Source organism: Artibeus jamaicensis, unplaced genomic scaffold (assembly GCF_021234435.1).
Source record: "Artibeus jamaicensis isolate MK-2021 breed Jamaican fruit bat unplaced genomic scaffold, CSHL_Jam_final contig_387, whole genome shotgun sequence".
NCBI lineage: Eukaryota > Metazoa > Chordata > Mammalia > Chiroptera > Phyllostomidae > Artibeus > Artibeus jamaicensis.
Window position 1 is genome coordinate 12999137 of NW_026521812.1, and position 17547 is coordinate 13016683.

General features: G+C 37.6%; 1 long non-coding RNA gene across 1 annotated transcript in view; it reads left to right on the forward strand.

Moving 5' to 3' along the window:
- The first annotated feature begins 492 nt into the window (after positions 1 to 492).
- The window catches only part of LOC128627375 (uncharacterized), a 29689-nt gene continuing 12634 nt past the window's right edge, over positions 493 to 17547 (forward strand). The window contains exon 1 of the long non-coding RNA XR_008391555.1: positions 493 to 657. This is a non-coding gene — a long non-coding RNA (uncharacterized LOC128627375). The remainder of the gene's footprint in view (positions 658 to 17547) is intronic.

The following is a 17547-nucleotide window of genomic DNA, read 5'->3' on the forward strand; positions in this document are numbered from 1 at the left end:
TCCACTTTGGGCTCTATCATCTGAGCTCACAGCCTATTTATTGGAGGGAAGGGAGAGGAACTGTCATCAAGGCCTGTTCAGTGATTGTTACCACCCTGTGCTATTTTAGAGATTTTGACTCACTCATAATTCAAGGTGACAAAAATGGAAACCACTACTTTGGATTTTGAGTTCTGATAAATTAAAAAATGCTGTTAAACATAAAATAAATTATAAGAACCTCTGAATTAGTAATTTTTTTCCTCTGAGGTCATGAAAAGTAAACTAGGAAATAACAGCAAACACACTTAGCCTTTGGCAAAGCCTAAATCCATAAACTTTTTGATAACCTATCTGAAGTAGCTATATTTTGTTTTCTGGTACCATAGTAACCCAACTTTCCATTTTGGACTTCCTATTTCTGAGTCACAATTATTGTTGTCACTCTCCACCATAAAATTTCTTCCTAACTTTCACTCATGAATATTTTCAACTTCTCTGATTCATGTTAAATCCCACTGACATGTAGTGAAATACAGTGTGTCTAAACTCTTCAAACTTGAACTTCTGGAAACATGCTGTTTTACTCCAATGATAACAAGGCTGTGATAGACCAGGTTGCCCCTTCTTTCGCTTGGTAGGTGTTGGCCCTGTGTTGTCCATTGCAGCTCCCAATATGTGACTATCATGCCCTTAAAATATGACTATTCTTTATTGAAATGTGCTATAAGTGTAAAATATACACTGGATTCCAAATAATTATTAAGAAAAAAAGAATCTAAAATACCTCATTCATTTGTATTTTGGTTAGACCTTGAAATAAAAATATGCTGAATATACTGGCTTAAATGGATTGCCTTAGTATATTATTTTTACTTCTTGCTTTTCACTTTTTAAGTGTGGCTACACAAATGTTGAAAAATGGTCTATGTGGTTCATGTTATGTTTCTATTGGACAGCATGGGTTGGAATATGCAGCCCTGAATACTGTATCCCCATGATTTCAAATGTTCCTTCTGTGCTCTGAATCCTTGGATACAGCTCCTTTCTCACTTGAATTTTGCATCTCTACAGTCTGCTATTTCACATGTTCACACTGTAGCTCTGGGGTTTCTCTTAAACTTCCACTCTTGTATTCAATAAGCACGTATTGAATGACTATGTGGTGCCAGGTTTTCTATCAGGAACTGTAGGCAAACTTGGGGCCGGAGTATGTTTGGGAAACTGAAGATACATCCCTCTTACTAGAATGAGGATGCAAAAAAATAGCAATAAGATACTAGACACCCAAAACACAGGAGTCCCCTCATGAAATGCTTTGTGTGCCCTAGGATGGATTCAGCTTTTATACAGGAGGTGGCCATTGAGAATTTTTAAATAAAGGAGTGACAGGTTTATTTTTAAAAGAAAGATTAAGTTGTAGCAACGAATCAGGAAAAACATTTAAGGTTCAGTACTATCTAGTTTCAATCATTCACTGGGGGTCTTAGGACATATCTCCTATGAATTATGTGGGACTGCTGTGCATTCCCAGTTTAATTTAATCATTGCAACAATGCTATAAGTAAATGCTTTTACTAGATTTTTTTACAGTTGGAGACACTGAGGCAGAGAGAAGCAATGCTCTTTGTGCATGTTACTACATTGTAAATGGCAGAGCCAGGGATTGAACCCAGTCTGCTTCGTACCCATGCCTTTACCCACCATTACTGTTCTGGCCAGATCCAGTGAGCTGTATTTGGCTCGGTCCCATCCTTGTGCTTTCTGCTGGCATTTACTGCTGACATCTATACCTAATGAACTTATATTTGAGTCTGCTTGGTTTGCCCAGGGACTGGCTGTTAACTCAGCATTCACATTACATAGGACCTGGGGGAGGTCCTGACGGGAAAACAAAACCCTGTCTTAATGTGTCTGTGCCTCTCTGCTGACTCACCCAGCACTGGCCATTCCACATTTTTGTGTAGCCATTCTGTTCTGTGGGTTTCACCTAGAAACCTAATGGGGAGTGAAGCCAGAGCCCTCATGCCCTCCTCCATTAAAAGCCTATGTCTGATTGTCTCATTTCCTTATTTCTGTCTCACCTTTTCTTTCTCTTTTTAAGCTACTGGGCCAAAGGTGGGCTGACTAGCTATTTCATAACATAGGTCTTCACTATCACGTATCTTGCTTTTTCCTGAAGTAGTATTTGTTGCCATCTATTTCCAATGGGCTATACCAACAGAATTTCTATGATGAAATATAGTTTATGAGAGAGGGGGATAAAACACATCAGTTCTCTGTTTTTGAGTATTATACCTCTCTTGTGTGTCTCCCCTGATAGAACACGGCTGAATGACAGCAGAAGTTTCGGCTTTCCTTGTCTGTAGACTAGTTTTCTGACTGCTGAATCTCAGCTGTTTGCTTCCTTAAAACATATGGTCTATTTTTCATGAATAAGACTGTAATAAAGGCCTGTGGAATTCTTAGGAAAAAGGGCATCATAAAACATTTCACCCATCAAATGTCTGTCATACTGCCAGGCCAAGTAGAGTCATAATTGTGCTTGCATGTATCAGCAAAGAACAGTGTTAATAGGTGAAGCTGCTTCACGTAATTAACTTACTCATAGCCTTTTTTCCCAGAAAGAGGCTAGAAAGACAAGTCATGAAGAACAGGAAAGAAGGAGCCATGTGGAAAAGATAGCCACAGCATTGCGTTCTCTGTTTAAATGCTGAAAGACACGTGTAAACACGCACACACACACAGACAAAGAACTAATCACCAGAAAAGAACTGTAATTACAGGGTGAATAAAAAAATGAATGAACAAGTAGCCTTGCCATATACACTAACTAAAGCAAAAGGAAACAATTCAAGGTATATTATAGTTATAACTTATTGTGTTCATTTTCTGTGGCTGCTGCAAAAACTTACCACAACTTTGGTGACTTAAAACAACAGAAACTTACTCTCTTATAGTGCTAGAGGCCAGTAGTCCAAAAACCAAGGTGTGAGCAGGATCATTCTCCTTCCAGAAGTTCTGGGGGTCATCTATTCCTTGAGTCTTCTAGATTCTGGTGGCTGCCAGCATTTTTTGACATTTGTTGGCTAAACTACATTCCTCTAATCTCTGCCTCTGTTCACATCATCTTCTCTGTGTATTGAATCTCCCTGTCTTTTGTAAGGACCCATGAGATGGCATTTCAAGCCTGACCATATCATCTGAAATAATATCCTCAGCCACAAAAGGGGAGGACACTTAAGCAGAAGAGAAATATATCTAATTTTTGGCAAATACAGGATGGAGCAACAGTAAGTTTACAGTTGTAAATATATAAAATACAGAGTTTGTTCTTGTGTTATTATCTATTAATTGTTATATTATTTTTCATATAGTGAGCTATAAGCCTCTTTTGTCTCACCCAGTATTCAACAGACACAAATAAAATGACCTTAAAACTTCCTAGATCTTTCAGGACCAAGAGAATCCTATCCATCAATGTCCCAGCTCTCTCATAAATGTGCTTACTATTACCATTTCCCTAGATTTCTCTAATTAACTTCACCTTTTATAATTTGTATGCTCATTTGAAATTAATCTCTTAGTGATTTTGACCATTACAAATGAATATTTACTAAAATATGCAGTGATATCAGTACCTACTTTTTTAATACAGATGAAACATTATAAATACATATCCAAAGACAGGAGCCTAAATCCTGCTAATTCACTTCCATTTATTCTCCAATTGTGCTGCACTTTCAGCTCAAATTTCATCCCCCCCCCCCAAGTAGAATGAGAATTGGAATGAAAAAGTAACTATATATGAAAGACTTTGGTAGTGCAGTTTCCAGGGAAAGTTTGGACTACTTTTGAAAAGGTAAAAAACACAAAAACTCTCCAAATGAATACACAATTTAATAATAAATTTGAATTAATTATGTTGGATTATCTGGATACTATTTGTAAAACTTTTCCTCACTTAATTTACATCAGTTTTCATATCACTTTTGTCTTGAGATACAAAGAGACCCAAATGAGTGATTTGGCTTGCATAACAGCTCTATGAGCGTGAAGAACAAAGGCCCCTTCTATTTTATTGCTCTAACCTTCATGACATGTGGCTTCCATCTTGTGTTCCATTGATAGACAAACCCCCTCCTTTCCATAACTGGAAAAGAAAAAGGGATTAAGAAGAGGGCATTCCTTTAAGGAAAGATCTTGGAAGCACACAATATTTCTGCTCTAAAGTCAGAACTGAATCATATAACCACAACCAGCTGCAAGGAAAGCTAGAAAATGTACTCTTTATTTTGGATGGCCTTGTAAGAGTTAGAATTCCATTGCCTTGGATGAGGAGAACACATACTGGGGATTAGTTAGCTACCTCTTCTACAGTCCACCCTTTGGCCTACCCAAATACGTGTGGTACTCCTCTCGTATATAGAGCATAGTTTAGCCCTCCCCAAGTTGCAATTAACATCTGACAACCTATAAAATCAAAGTCAAGTTAGGTGGGCCCCCACATAAACCAAATTTAAAATGTTAAAATATGACTAGAATAATTGGCATAAAGTCTTTAATTTTAAACAAGGAAAGTGAGAAATACTGAGCAGTCATCTGTCCATAGAGATGATCAAGAGGTATTGGATAAAAAGTACTTTAGTAAATTCTGTTTTAAAAATTTTGTTATTTCTTTCCAATTATAGTTGTCCCCATTTTTCCCTCATTACTCTCCCATACCCACCCACCCTATCACATTCAATCCTCCTTCCATTGTCCTTGTCCACAGGTCCTTTATCCATGTTCCTTGACTTGACCCTAGAGTAATTCTTTTATACACACTCTGACTACCCCTGATTCTTCTCTCTGCAAGGAGCCCTTGAGTTTACCCTTTGGGAAATTCCTTTCTAGTCTACTGTCCTCTGTGGCCATCTCTGAAGTATATTTGAGGGTTGTTTAGCTTTTGCAGCCTGATTTCTTTAGGTATAGAATAATTTGATTTAGAGCTTGAACCATGAAAGTCTTTTTAAGCTTAGTTTGTAGATTCTTTGACAATACAGTGTCCTCAAAAACTTAACAGGTTTCCAATGATTTGATCCTACTGAATTCCACTTGGGAGCAACAACAGCCAAAGTTTTTGAAATAATTTTAAAATCTGGCATCACTGTTTTTTTTATTTATTTGTTTCTGTGCTCTACTCTCCCATTCCACCTTCTCAACATACATGGATACTACCTAGAGGCTCAGTGAAACATTTGCTTTTGATGAAAAATCAATGCCCTCAACCTGACCTTTACTACCTGGCAGGCTTCCAGTATTTAGCAGATGTTGTGAGACTCCCAAATTACCAGAATAAATATTCATCTAGGAGTGTGGAGATCTTGAAGACTACTCAGATGTGGGGAAAGGATAATTCAGTTAGAGGAAACAGCAGTAATAAAGGCAAGAGAAATCTGGTTAATGAAAAGGAATGTTGGCAAGCAAACTGAGATGGAATAGAACTGAAAATGTAGCAGAGTACATTTGATAAAATATTTATATACTAAGTCAAGTAGGGCCATTTTATAGGTTGGGTGGGATGGTAGCCAAATAGTTTTTTGATACTTCATTCTGATAAGTGTGAAAAATAGATTTAAGGAACAAAAATCTTGATTCAGGTAACACAGTTAGATTATTATAGTAATCCAGGTGAGACATGATGAGAGAGTAATAACAGAGTCAAGAAATATTTAATAAATAAAGTCTATAGAACTGGTGGTGGTTCAGTTGTAATGGTGTGAGAAAAAGAAAGAAGGCAAAGCCATGGGATCACATGAGGAGAAGGAAAGGAGACTGATTCCACTCGGGAGATACTGAGACAAAAGAGCCTTATGAATTCCAGGTGTAAATGTTCGGAGAGGGTAAATATAAGTTACTTTTTCTCAGGTGAAAACTACACTGGAGAAATCCATGAAGGGGAGATATCTTTAGTGAATAGATACTAGTTAAAAGTATAAAACAGAATATCTTTCAGATAAAGTACATACAATTAAAAGGACATTGAGGATCATCCAAGTTCAGAGGAAAGTTAGAAAAAAGAAGTCCCTGATGAAACTGGGAAAGAAAGTCAGCAAAGTAAGATGAGAGTCAGGGATTGATGAAAGAATTGCTTTGAAGGGCAATGACTTGCAGCAGTTTGAAGAATGAGTGGAGAAAATTGTGAAAGAGTGAGCAAATACTGCTATGATGTTTGAAGGGGAAGGAAAGAAGGAACACAGGGTAACAACTAAAGGAGGAAACAAGGTCATGATGGGAGTTTAAAAATGGGAAAGATTTGTCTGTAATATAGTTCATAGAGAATGGTGAAGAGAAGGGAGTTAAGTGTTTGACTGGGATTTGGGGGGTGGGAAATAACAAATGGAGTAACATGTCATGTCATGAAGAAGGAAAATCATGAGTGCGATGGAGAGATTGACTTTAATTATGAGAAAGGTCTCATCTTCTGAGGTTGGAAGATATGCATATGAGTCAATGTATCAGACTTGGGGAAAAGAAAGTTAAGAGATTTTACACTTATGGACTCGATTTCACAGCTGAGTATAAAAGAGCTGTGAGTGAGCATGTTTTGGGACCTACTGCTCTCTTTACACTTCTTTGCACTTACACAATATTGAGATAAAGGCCAAAGAAATGGATATTAAATGTCCTGTGAGAAGGCAGGAATATAAGAGGTGAGCAAGCTAAAAACTTAGAACTTGATCTGAGCTGACCCTGCTATGGGGGTTAAGACAAGGTCATTTACATCTCCAGGAGGTGCTGCCTGGAGAAGCAGAGCCCCAGACTGCCTGCTTTCCTTCCCTCCATATCTGCTAAAACCTCCTCTCTTACAGAGTGGAGGTCCCTGAGTTCACATTCAATCTATAATCAGTCCCGAGTACCCAGGAGGGACAACCTAGACCATTATTTTTTAAAACTGGGATTTAAAAAGCAATAGGATTTTACCAACTTTGTGCCTTTAAATGACACTTTTATAAGCCAGTAATAATACCATTTTGGAAAACCAGAAATAAAAGAAAAAAAGAGTGATGAGAGAGAAAAAGAATGAGAGAGAGAGAAAGAGAGAGAGAGAGAGAGAGAGAGAGGGAGAGGAGAAAAGAGAGGAATGTTTGAAAATTAAAATTACCATATAAGCTGAAATTACAAGGTCAAAAATATTTCACCTGGGAATGAGAGACTTCTGAGTGGCTCTCCATAATTTATTGCATAGCAGGACTTTCAGAGTTTATGCCAAGGCTTTTTAAAACCCATACCTAATTTTTTCTTCTTCCTTATTTCTCTTTTCACATTATTTCATAAGGAGTCTTTTGAGATCTATAACAATTCAAAAGGTTTTGGGAGATTTTGGCACAAGGGCAGTGTGTGTAAAATGAATGAAAAGACACTACAGAACATCATTTCATAGAAACACCTCCAGCTACTTCTGTACCTTGGAGAGTCTAAGGTTACAGTATAGTGCTGCTCTTATGCAGTTATCTAAAATAAGCCTAGCATCTTTATTTTAAAGCACAATATGTACTTTCCTGAATTTTGTGGTTTGTCTATCTATAGCCCATGTAAATTCTGTTCATACTTTTTTCTTTTTATTATATTTTATTGATTATGCTACTACTATTGATTATCTAGTAGCATATGTAGTATGCTACTACAGTTGCCCTGATTTTTCCCTTTGCCCTTCTTCATCCAGCAACCCTCTACTTCCTCAGGCAATGCCCACACCACTGTTCACGTCCATGGGTCATGTGTATAAGTTCTTTGGCTGCTCCATTTCCTATACTCTACTTTACATCCCCATGTACATCCCATTCTGTAACTATCTATTTGTATTTCTTAATCTCCTTACCTATTCACCCATTTGGCCCACACCCTGCCTCCCATGTGGGAGCCGTCAAATTGTTCTCTGTATCCATGCTTCTGCCTCTGTTATTTTTCTTTGCTTTGTTGGCTTTCTTAGATTCAGTTGTTGATAGATGTGTATTATTTCCATTTTATTCTTCATGGTTTTGATCTTCTTTTTCTTAAATAAGCCCCTGTAACATTTCATATAACAATGGTTTGGTGATGATGAACTCCTTTAGTTTGTTCTTACCTGGGAAGTTCTTTATCTGTCCTTTGGTCCTCAATGATAGCTTTTCTGGATAGAACTTCTTGGCTATAGGTCCCTGCTATCTTGACTTTGAATATTTCTTGCCAATCCCGTCTAGCCTGCAAAGTTTCTTTTGAGAAATCAGCTGACAATCTTATGTGAACTCCCCTGTAGGTAAGTAACTGCTTTTCTCTTGCTGCTTTTACAAGAATCGTAATAAAGATTCTCTCTTTATCTTTAAGCTTTGGCATTTTAATTATGATGTGTCTTGGAGTGGCCCTCTTTGCAATCATGTTGTTGGGGGCTCTCTATGCTTCCTGGATTTGCATGTCTATTTCCCTCATCAAATTAAGGAAGTTTTCTTTCATTATTTTTTCAAATAGATTTCCAATTTTTTGCTCTTTCTCTTCTCCTTCTAGCATCCCTATGAGGTGAATGTTGGGCCTCTTATAGTTGCTTTGAGACTGTTTCTATCATCCTAATTTTGTTGACTCTTTTTTCTTCTTGGTGTTCTGCATGGTTGTTTTTTGCTTCCTTATATTCCAAATAACTTATTAGATTCTTGGATTAATCCAGTCTACTGTTGTTTCCCTATAGATTGTTCTTCAATTCAATTAGTGGATTCTTCATTTTTGACTGGGTCTTTATTATGCTGCTGAGGTCCTCACTAAATTCCTTGGCATCCTTATAACCAGTGTTTTTGAACTCTGAATCTGATAGATTGCTTATCTCCATTTTGTTTAGCTTTTATTCTGGAGCTTTGATCTGTTCTTTTATTTGGGCCATGTTCCTTTGTCTCCACATTTTGGCAGCCTCCTTGTGTTTGTTTCTACATATTAAGTAGAGCTACTTTGACTCAATGTTTTGATAGTGTGGCCTAATGTAGGTGTTCTGTAGGGTCCAGTGGCATGGCCTCCCCTATCATGGAAGCTGGGTGCTCAGGGTACACCCTTCATGTGGGCTGAGTATACCCTCCTCTTGTAGCTGAGACTTGGTTGCTATTAGGAGAACAATGGGAGAAATTTACCCAGGCCAGTCACCTGCAAGGATTGGTTGTGACCACAGACTACCAACCTCTACCCTCTGTGGAGGATCAGCTGTGCAGGGGCAGGGTGGTGGTGCTCTGGTGTAGTCTATAGCTGTCTCCTGGGTGAGCTGGCCCTGGAGTTTCCTAGGTTGTGCAGGCCAGGGTAAGCTCCCATTTGTGTTTTTCCTGGGGCCACCCTGCCTGAGCTATAATACAATCTGAGATGGCTGCCATTTGTGTTGCATTTGGAGATTCTCAGGCAAAGCCAAGCTATGAATCTAGGCTGGCTGCTGCTAGTGCAGGGCCTGGGACTGAGGCCAGCTGTAGTTTGTTTGAGAGGATTTGGAAAGTCGTGAAACTCATGCAAACTCAGTCAAGACTGCCTGAACTGCCATCTTGACTGGAAGTCCCCCATTGGGTTCATTCTTAATCCTATTTCTCCTTGAGAAATTTCTCATGGTACTATCAGTAAATGCAATGCTTAAAAAATATGTATAGAATTGAATATGTCACTATTCTCTTTATCAGAGAGAAGTTTCTTCTCTTTAATAAAGAGAAGTCTCTTCACTTTAACCTTTTCTTATCCTGGTCACCAATTTAACATCACCTCAGACTTCAGATCAACAGAGAAACCCAATTTCATCATTCTTATATTTTTTCTCTTCTCTCTTTGCTAAGAGATGACCTCTGCTCCATATAAAGGTAGGGTGAGTACGTAACCACAATTTTAAGTACCCCCTGCCCCCAAACATACATGTGCATAGGCATACAGATACACACCCATAAACACAAACACCAGACTTCCACAGAAGGGAGGCAAAACTTGAGACAAATGAACTACTGTGACACATTTTCCAAACTGGGCCAAAAATAGCCCTTCTTCACAAAAACACTGATTCAATGCAAAAATACTTACCATCTGGTTACTGTCAGGTCTGCAAGTACATGAAAGAAGACTTGTTTTTATACTTTGATTTATTTTTCTTTCACCAAACATGCTAAGTTTCTTCCCCACTGTGTGTATCGTGCCTAGAAAAGGCATATTGGGTCCTTCTTATCCTGATAGTCTTAGTAGAACTAAGTGTAATTAATAGTTTGTACTAGTCACCCCCAAATGTGATCAGCTACAGTGACTATTTTAAGTGACAGAGTCTAAAATTCTCACAATGTCCAGTTATTAGATAGTCTTTCTTTCTGTTTTATGCAAATTAAGACCATGTAACTTTACCTAGCATTAGCATATGTTCCCACGCAGAATTTTGATACCAGAGAAAGAGAATTAATTCCAGAAAGGAGTAAAACCCTGAATGATGCCCAGGAATGGCCTCGTTTGAAGATGTTCATGATGTAAACCCTTGTCTGCACTGCCAGCTTTTCCATCTCCCTGAGTACGAAGGCCTCACTGAGAGCCTTCCTCACACACTAGCCCAGCACAGCTGCTTTTATGTCCCTAATAATGAAAATAGCAGAAACACATCTGTTTCCATGCTTTATTGTTGACAATTCACCAGAAAATGTGCATCCAATAGTTTTTATCCAAATAGACAGAGACTCATTGGGTCCAAACACAGAAAGGTTATAATATGTTTTGGGTTTAAGTTTGTGGAAGAAATTCAAATTTTTGTATTTTCTGTCGTGCCTAAAACAAATCCTTCTCAAATTCTGATGGTTTTCGTAGTGAGGCTCCAGACTATTTCCTGGTGTACCAATGCAGTGTATTTCTACCTTTTATACAGTGTATTTTGAGATAGTTCTCTGACAAAAATGAATTATGTGAAGTATTTCAGTCCTCAAAGCAGGAAATATTGAAGAACCACAAATGTAGTATAATGGACATCTGATATGACAGAAAGGTGTGAGCAAATAAATAATTGCTTTTTTACTGTTACTAAGCATATCTGTATTTGATCTTTTTTTACATATCCCCCCCAAAAAACCCACCTTGAAAAAATATTGTTTCTCTTTGATACAACCTTTGTATGAAAATGTTCAGTTTAACAGATTAATATTTTTCACAGTCTTGGGGAAACAAAACATGCAGTGATTTTACCACTCATGAAATACAAAGAGGGAGAGAGAGCAGAGGATATGCAGCATGTAAAATTTTTTATCCCTCAAAGAACAGACATTTTCAAACATGTCTTTTCAGATGTCTAGAATAAATAGTGTTAGGTGAGTAGCTCTGATCAATAGAGAAGGTTTTGGAAAAAGAACAAAGAAAAGAAAGGTTGTTGGCTTTCATCTTAGAGTTTGTTTCAACCACATCAAATAGACATTTAAAGTTTATAACCATATACTAGTTAATAATAATAATTAGGTCATTATCATAATATTTTAGATTATCATGATTAAAATATTTTATATGCACACCAATTTTTACCTATGCCATTAAAATTCAGTTTGAGAATTAAATCTTCTGAGAAATCTCTTTTTTGTGACTATCAATTTGAGATTCTTTCATACACTGGTAAATAATTAATTGTCAAGATGAAGAAGGAATGCAATTTTGTTGTTGCTGTTTCAGATGGAGAAACTAAAGAACTTGAAGGGAACCTCACAATTATCCACTCATGTCTCGAAACTTTATACTGCAAAACAACCATGTGTATCTAAATATACTGTTGAAAACAATCAAGTTCCTGTTCTAACATATGAAAAAATAACACATTTTAAAGGCATTACCTTACTTTGAAGTAGGGTTCTTACATCTTCACTGTCAGCAGATCAGTTGATACATAAACCCCGGTGTTTATATAGCAGAAGTACGCAGAATTATTCAACTGAGTTTCAGGTTAATGTTTTTTAAAGATTTATCTCAGGAAAAGCAGATGAAGTTTTATTGTTCATAGATACCTGCTTTAGTCTACATGTGCACTTTTTTATCAAGTCAACCACAACCTACGATCAATGGGAATTTTCAAACCCACATGTACCTGCTTGAACATGTTGAGACTCAGCTTCAGATATGATGCTTATATTCTTTTGAAAGGCATTTATTAGTTAATTGAACCAACAATAAGTAGTCACTGTGCTTTTGTAACTCTTTTTAAAAAGCAGCTAAATCACCTTGTGAAAACATTCACCATGTGTTTACACCTGCACAGAATTCATGGATGTTGCCGTTCCTGCTCTCCAGATGCTTAAAGTGTGAACTTAAAAAAAAACCCTGAAGTTAATCTATGGGGTTAAAATTGAAAGAATTATAGTTTTAAAAACAAAAGTATTCTAAGGACCAACTCCCTTAGTTGTAAACCTTCCCTAGGTTTGAGTGAGAGACCAGCTATTTATTTATTTTTTTTCTCGATCTTAAAAAATTGGCACTTTTGGAAAGGGAAAGTCTGGAAATGGGAGAAGAAAGGCCTAAGCAATATTTTCCTTTCAGCTTTTGAACTTCTCAGTTTGTTTCTTCCTCATTACTTTGTCATGTAAGCATTTCTTACTGTGCAGAAAGCTGTTTTCTGCAGCTTCTCTCTGTAGTCTTGCTCATGCTAAGCAAAAATTCAAAATTAGTTTTTGCTAAACACCGTTCTCTGTGATGATTCATCATTTACAGAGAAGGGGTCTATTAAAAAAGATGATGCACCAACAAATGAGGGACCTGAATCCTAATCCTCATTCCTCCATTAAATGTGAATTCCATCAGCCGAATCCACTAACCTGATTCATGACTCATTTTAACTCATTGATAAAATAAATATAATAATATTTGTGTTGTCTTATATAAATATGAAAAATCGAGAACATTTTGAACATTGCATATGTTCTGTATTATTTTGTTAGTAAACCTGCCAAAAATTAATTCTAAATTAAAAAATAAAGCCACAAATGAATTTTTCATTTACTCAGTCATATGAAATCTTGAAGCACAATAAAAAAAAAATCTCTAAGTGGCTCTAGGAAATAAGTAGGTAGTCAAACAAACCAGCTTTACCAAATAGTGCAAGTCATAAAAACTTCATTCTTCCCCCAACCATACTAGTCTTCTTCCAATTTCCACCCGCAGCTTTTTATATAATCATTGAGACAGGTATAGCAACAAAAGTAGTGAGTAGCTATTTCTTTCCTCTTCAAACATATCTCACAGCATCTCCCTTCCTTCACTGTGATCCAGCCATCATGGGCTCCTGTTTAAATCAAACCTCTGTCTTGGTGTTATGACTGTTTCCTTGGGACTATTCACCTTTGTCCACACCTTCACCGGGCCAATTCATTCTCATGGCTCGGATCTCTGCTCGGATATTACCTTCAGAAAAAGATTTCCATGATCATGTTATTTCTACATATGTAAAGAAGTCTCTCCCATTAATTCCTATTATATCAGTCTCAAAGTATTCACCACTTTTATTTCATTTGTTTGTCTAGTATGTGATAAAATAAAAATAGAATCAATCTATTAGCCTCTGTCTCCAAAATGCATTCAGTAAATGTTTGTTGAACTCCATCTCTATTGTTAAAATACTATCTAGTCACCAACATCAATATTCTAGACTACTGCAATATCCTTCTAGTTGGAGGACCTTTTTCAACATCTATCCCCACATATTTAATTTTTTTCTTGATAGTCATAATGACCTTTTAAAAAACTTAAATCACATTCCTCAGATGCCTGGTGAAATTTCTGCACTGGTTTTCCAAAACTTAGAAAGAGATCCAAACTTCTTTCCATCATTTGCAAGGCATGCCCACTTCTCTATCCTTACCATCTACCATCCCTCCTCACTCTACCCAGGCATACTTCTGCTGGCCCTTCTTCCTGTTCCCCTGAAGGCATTCACTTGTTGCCGGTGCTTGAACACATGTCCCTCTGACCTTTATTTGCATGGCGTGGCCTCACCATTCAAGTCTTATCTCAAATGCTTGTTGCTTAGACAACCCTTTTTGACCAGCCTACACTCTCTGTCACTTTTCATCACATTACTCTTTGTTATTTTCTCTATAGCACCTATAACTATCTGAAATAATCTATTTATTTCACCTCTCCCACTAATATGTTAGAACTTTGAGAACAGGGACATGCTTTGTCTTATTAATTGTGATTTCCTTAGTAATTAGAGTAAGATCTATCAAAATAGTAGATGTTTAATTTAAATATTAGCTAAATGAATTAATATATTGTTCATTGCCTGTCTTCCTCACAAAATGTGAAAGAAACTTGCCTATTACATACACTGTTATATGTGACCATCACATACACTTATTTCTAAAGGCTACTTAGAAATTTTTTTTCATCGTGCTTCAAGATTCCATACCTACCCAAAGCAGTTGCTTGATGCATTAGTTATGTTTTAGATATTTGTTAAACGTATGATAAATAAATGACTGAGTCTGAAGAAGATAATAGATATAAGCATTTCTAGGCTATAAATCAAAGTTTATTTGTAATGGATACTGTGGTAACAAAAGTTAGAAACTCTTTCCTATGTTTTTTGGCAGCCTATACAAAGGGCAGGTAGCCAAAAATTTCCTTTGAAAGATATGATTAAATCCATAAGAATAGATTCTTATTTGAGATTAAAGTACCCAATCCCTTAGCTGCTAGGATCCTTGCCTACGGATGGCTCACAGCTGAATCTCTTCTCAGGAATCCCTCCCGCCCCCAACTCCCACCAAGAGAACTTCTTCACCTAAAGCGAGTTGCCCACATCCAGAAGTTGTTAGGTCCTGGAGTATAAAGGCACCAACCCCTTTGCCTCAACCAGGGATTGTCTAAAATCCTCTGTAGCAACTGCATTGCATTTTGGGTATCCCTCTTCCAACTTCTACTTCCCCTTTTCCTTTAGAGGTCTTACTCCTACAATTAAAATCTCTATCAGAGCCGATTTCCAAGGAAACTCATCTAGGACAGTTGGCTCTAGGAATCAATTGTAAAATAGGATTTTGAATTTGGATTCACCTACATCCAGCAGCAATGAAGACCTATCACTGGCATCAGGTAGACTTCAGATAGCCTCTGGCTTGCTGCCACAATGCCAATGCGGCAGGATACAAGTTGAAGGAAAAATGATGATGACAAAAACAGAACACGGCAGGGCCAAAGCGGGTACGTTACACTATTACCAAAAGGACCTCCCACTAGGTTTGATTGTCTACCACCTTAGGAAAGATGTCTCTCAATGACAGAGATTTGTGAAAAGGAAAGCATATGTTTATTTAATGCTATCCAGGCCTAAAGTAGTGACCTAATATTTTCATTAAAATACCAAAGTCCTTTTGGGTACACATAGATGCTCACTGTGCTTCCTTCTCCCCCTGCCCTAATTGGGCATACCGTAACTCAGGAAAAAAAGTAGGCATCTGTGATTCAGTCTCCTGACACTGTCAACTATGTTGCCATCCAGGCGGGATCTCTAAATAATCCAAAGCCATGTGGCACCTTCGCATGGCCTACTGGCAAGAGTTCTTTCACCCTTCTTCCAGGCAAAGTCTATCCTGCTTCCCAGGCCACCTGGCCAAAGGGAACACCCCAAAGCTGCAGGGGTCCCCACTCTGGCTAAAACCACATGGTTCTTCTTGGCAAAGCTGCAGGGAGGGGAAGGTCACCACTCTGCCAAAGCCGAGTGGTGATTCTCTGCTAAAGCCACATAGTGATTCTCTCTACTCAAGCTGCGGGGCTCCCCACTCTGGCAAAGCCACATGGTTCCCTTTCTCCTCAATGGCTGCCAAGTCTGGGTTTTAAATCCCCACGCCAGTCTTCCTCTGTGCCCTCATTTCTGGCTCCTCCTACAATCAGTTACACCTGCCAGCATTCCTGTATTATTCCAAGTTTACTGGGCTGCCATCATGAGTCTGGGCAGGTATGGCCCCATGTCAAGGAACCAATCTTCTCCAAGCTGTCATGTAGGTGCCATAACCTAGGGGACCTGCTCCCCAGTTACATCTTGGGTGGAAGTCCCTTTCCATCCCCCTGGCTCAGAGCATGGCCACAGCTATTTAACGTATCTATGCAACCAGTTAAAGATTATAGATATGTTAAATGATCATGCCAGGGATTAGCTACAAAGCTGTGGCTGTACAAAACAGCCCTGCATGTTCCTGCCATGTGTTCCTTCCCCCAATTCATACCTTTTGGTGGGGAAATGGGTGAGGACATCTTATATGTCTTTCTAATATTTCCTAGATTCCTTGAGTTCTGGACCCCATTCCAAATCCCTATTTGAGGCTCCCCTCTTGGCTGCACCTGTAACAGTATTTGGGGGTTAGGAAAAGGAGTAATTATAAGGATTATGAAATTAAGTGCTTGTTGCTGGAAACTACTGAGACATTGGAAAATTAAAATAAAAGTGACGGGGGCAGTTAATCACCAATACAACTAAAATGTGAAAGCCAGAGGCTTGGTAGCATATTTTTCTCTAAGAATTCTCAATTTAAAATTTTAAAAATCATTTTATTTGCCTATAAAATATGTTTAGGAAGAGAATGTCATTTCTTTAAATGTCAGATAGATTATTTGTATAACTATACATAGGGAAAAATCATGGCATTCTCAAGGTCAAATGCAACATTTACAGAAGAGAAATCTCACCAGCCATTCTGAATGTCTGACCCACATTTCATACACTCTGATAATGACCTGGTAAAGAAGGTCTCACGGAGTATAGAGCTAGTATCATCTCAGATATGTGTACAGAACTATATTGAGAAGAGAGCATGCAGGATTATGGAAATATAAGAGTGCTTTAAAATGTGGAATTTAAGTAAGAAAAGTGTCTATGTGGAAAAATGGATTGTAAATAGATGAAAACTAACAAACAAAATAAACCAACACGGAAGTGATGAATTAATTATGTAATTTTAGGATATAAACTCCAATTTAGCATTTTAGACTCTGAATGAGACGGATCATAAATCTTGGAGATTATTGTTACTATTAATCTCAAAACACTTGGAGGACAGGCAACCGGCTTTACCAGTTTTTTTACTGGCTTATGAATAAATGAGATAAACAAAGACAATGTCTTATTTTTTCTTCAATTAGGGTTTATTTCTTCTAAAAGACTAATATTCTGAGATTATGATGTTCCCATTTCTTGGTATTCAAATCCTTCTTTAATGAAATGGTGAGTACCATAGAAGGTAGAAGTTTATATTTTCTTAAATGCTCTTACTTAGCAAAAAGAAAAAAAGATGACAACTCAATGTCAACTTCTTTTGTTTTTAATTTGAATGACCCATGAGTTCCATAAATCTGATAAATGCTCCTATAGTCAGTCCCACTTGTCTGTTTTGGGGGGAAGAAATTGAGCTTCAGGGGGGCAGACTGTCTTTCTCAAGATCCGCCAGCTACATAATCAGCGGCAACACCAAGTCAAGCCTAGAAACCAGTCGGTTTTAGTATTTCATCATGGTCATTAATACAATTTTCTCAAAGAATAAAATGCCCTTATTTCTACCCAGATTTTTGAACATTTTTTTTCTAAAATAGTTATTAAATAAG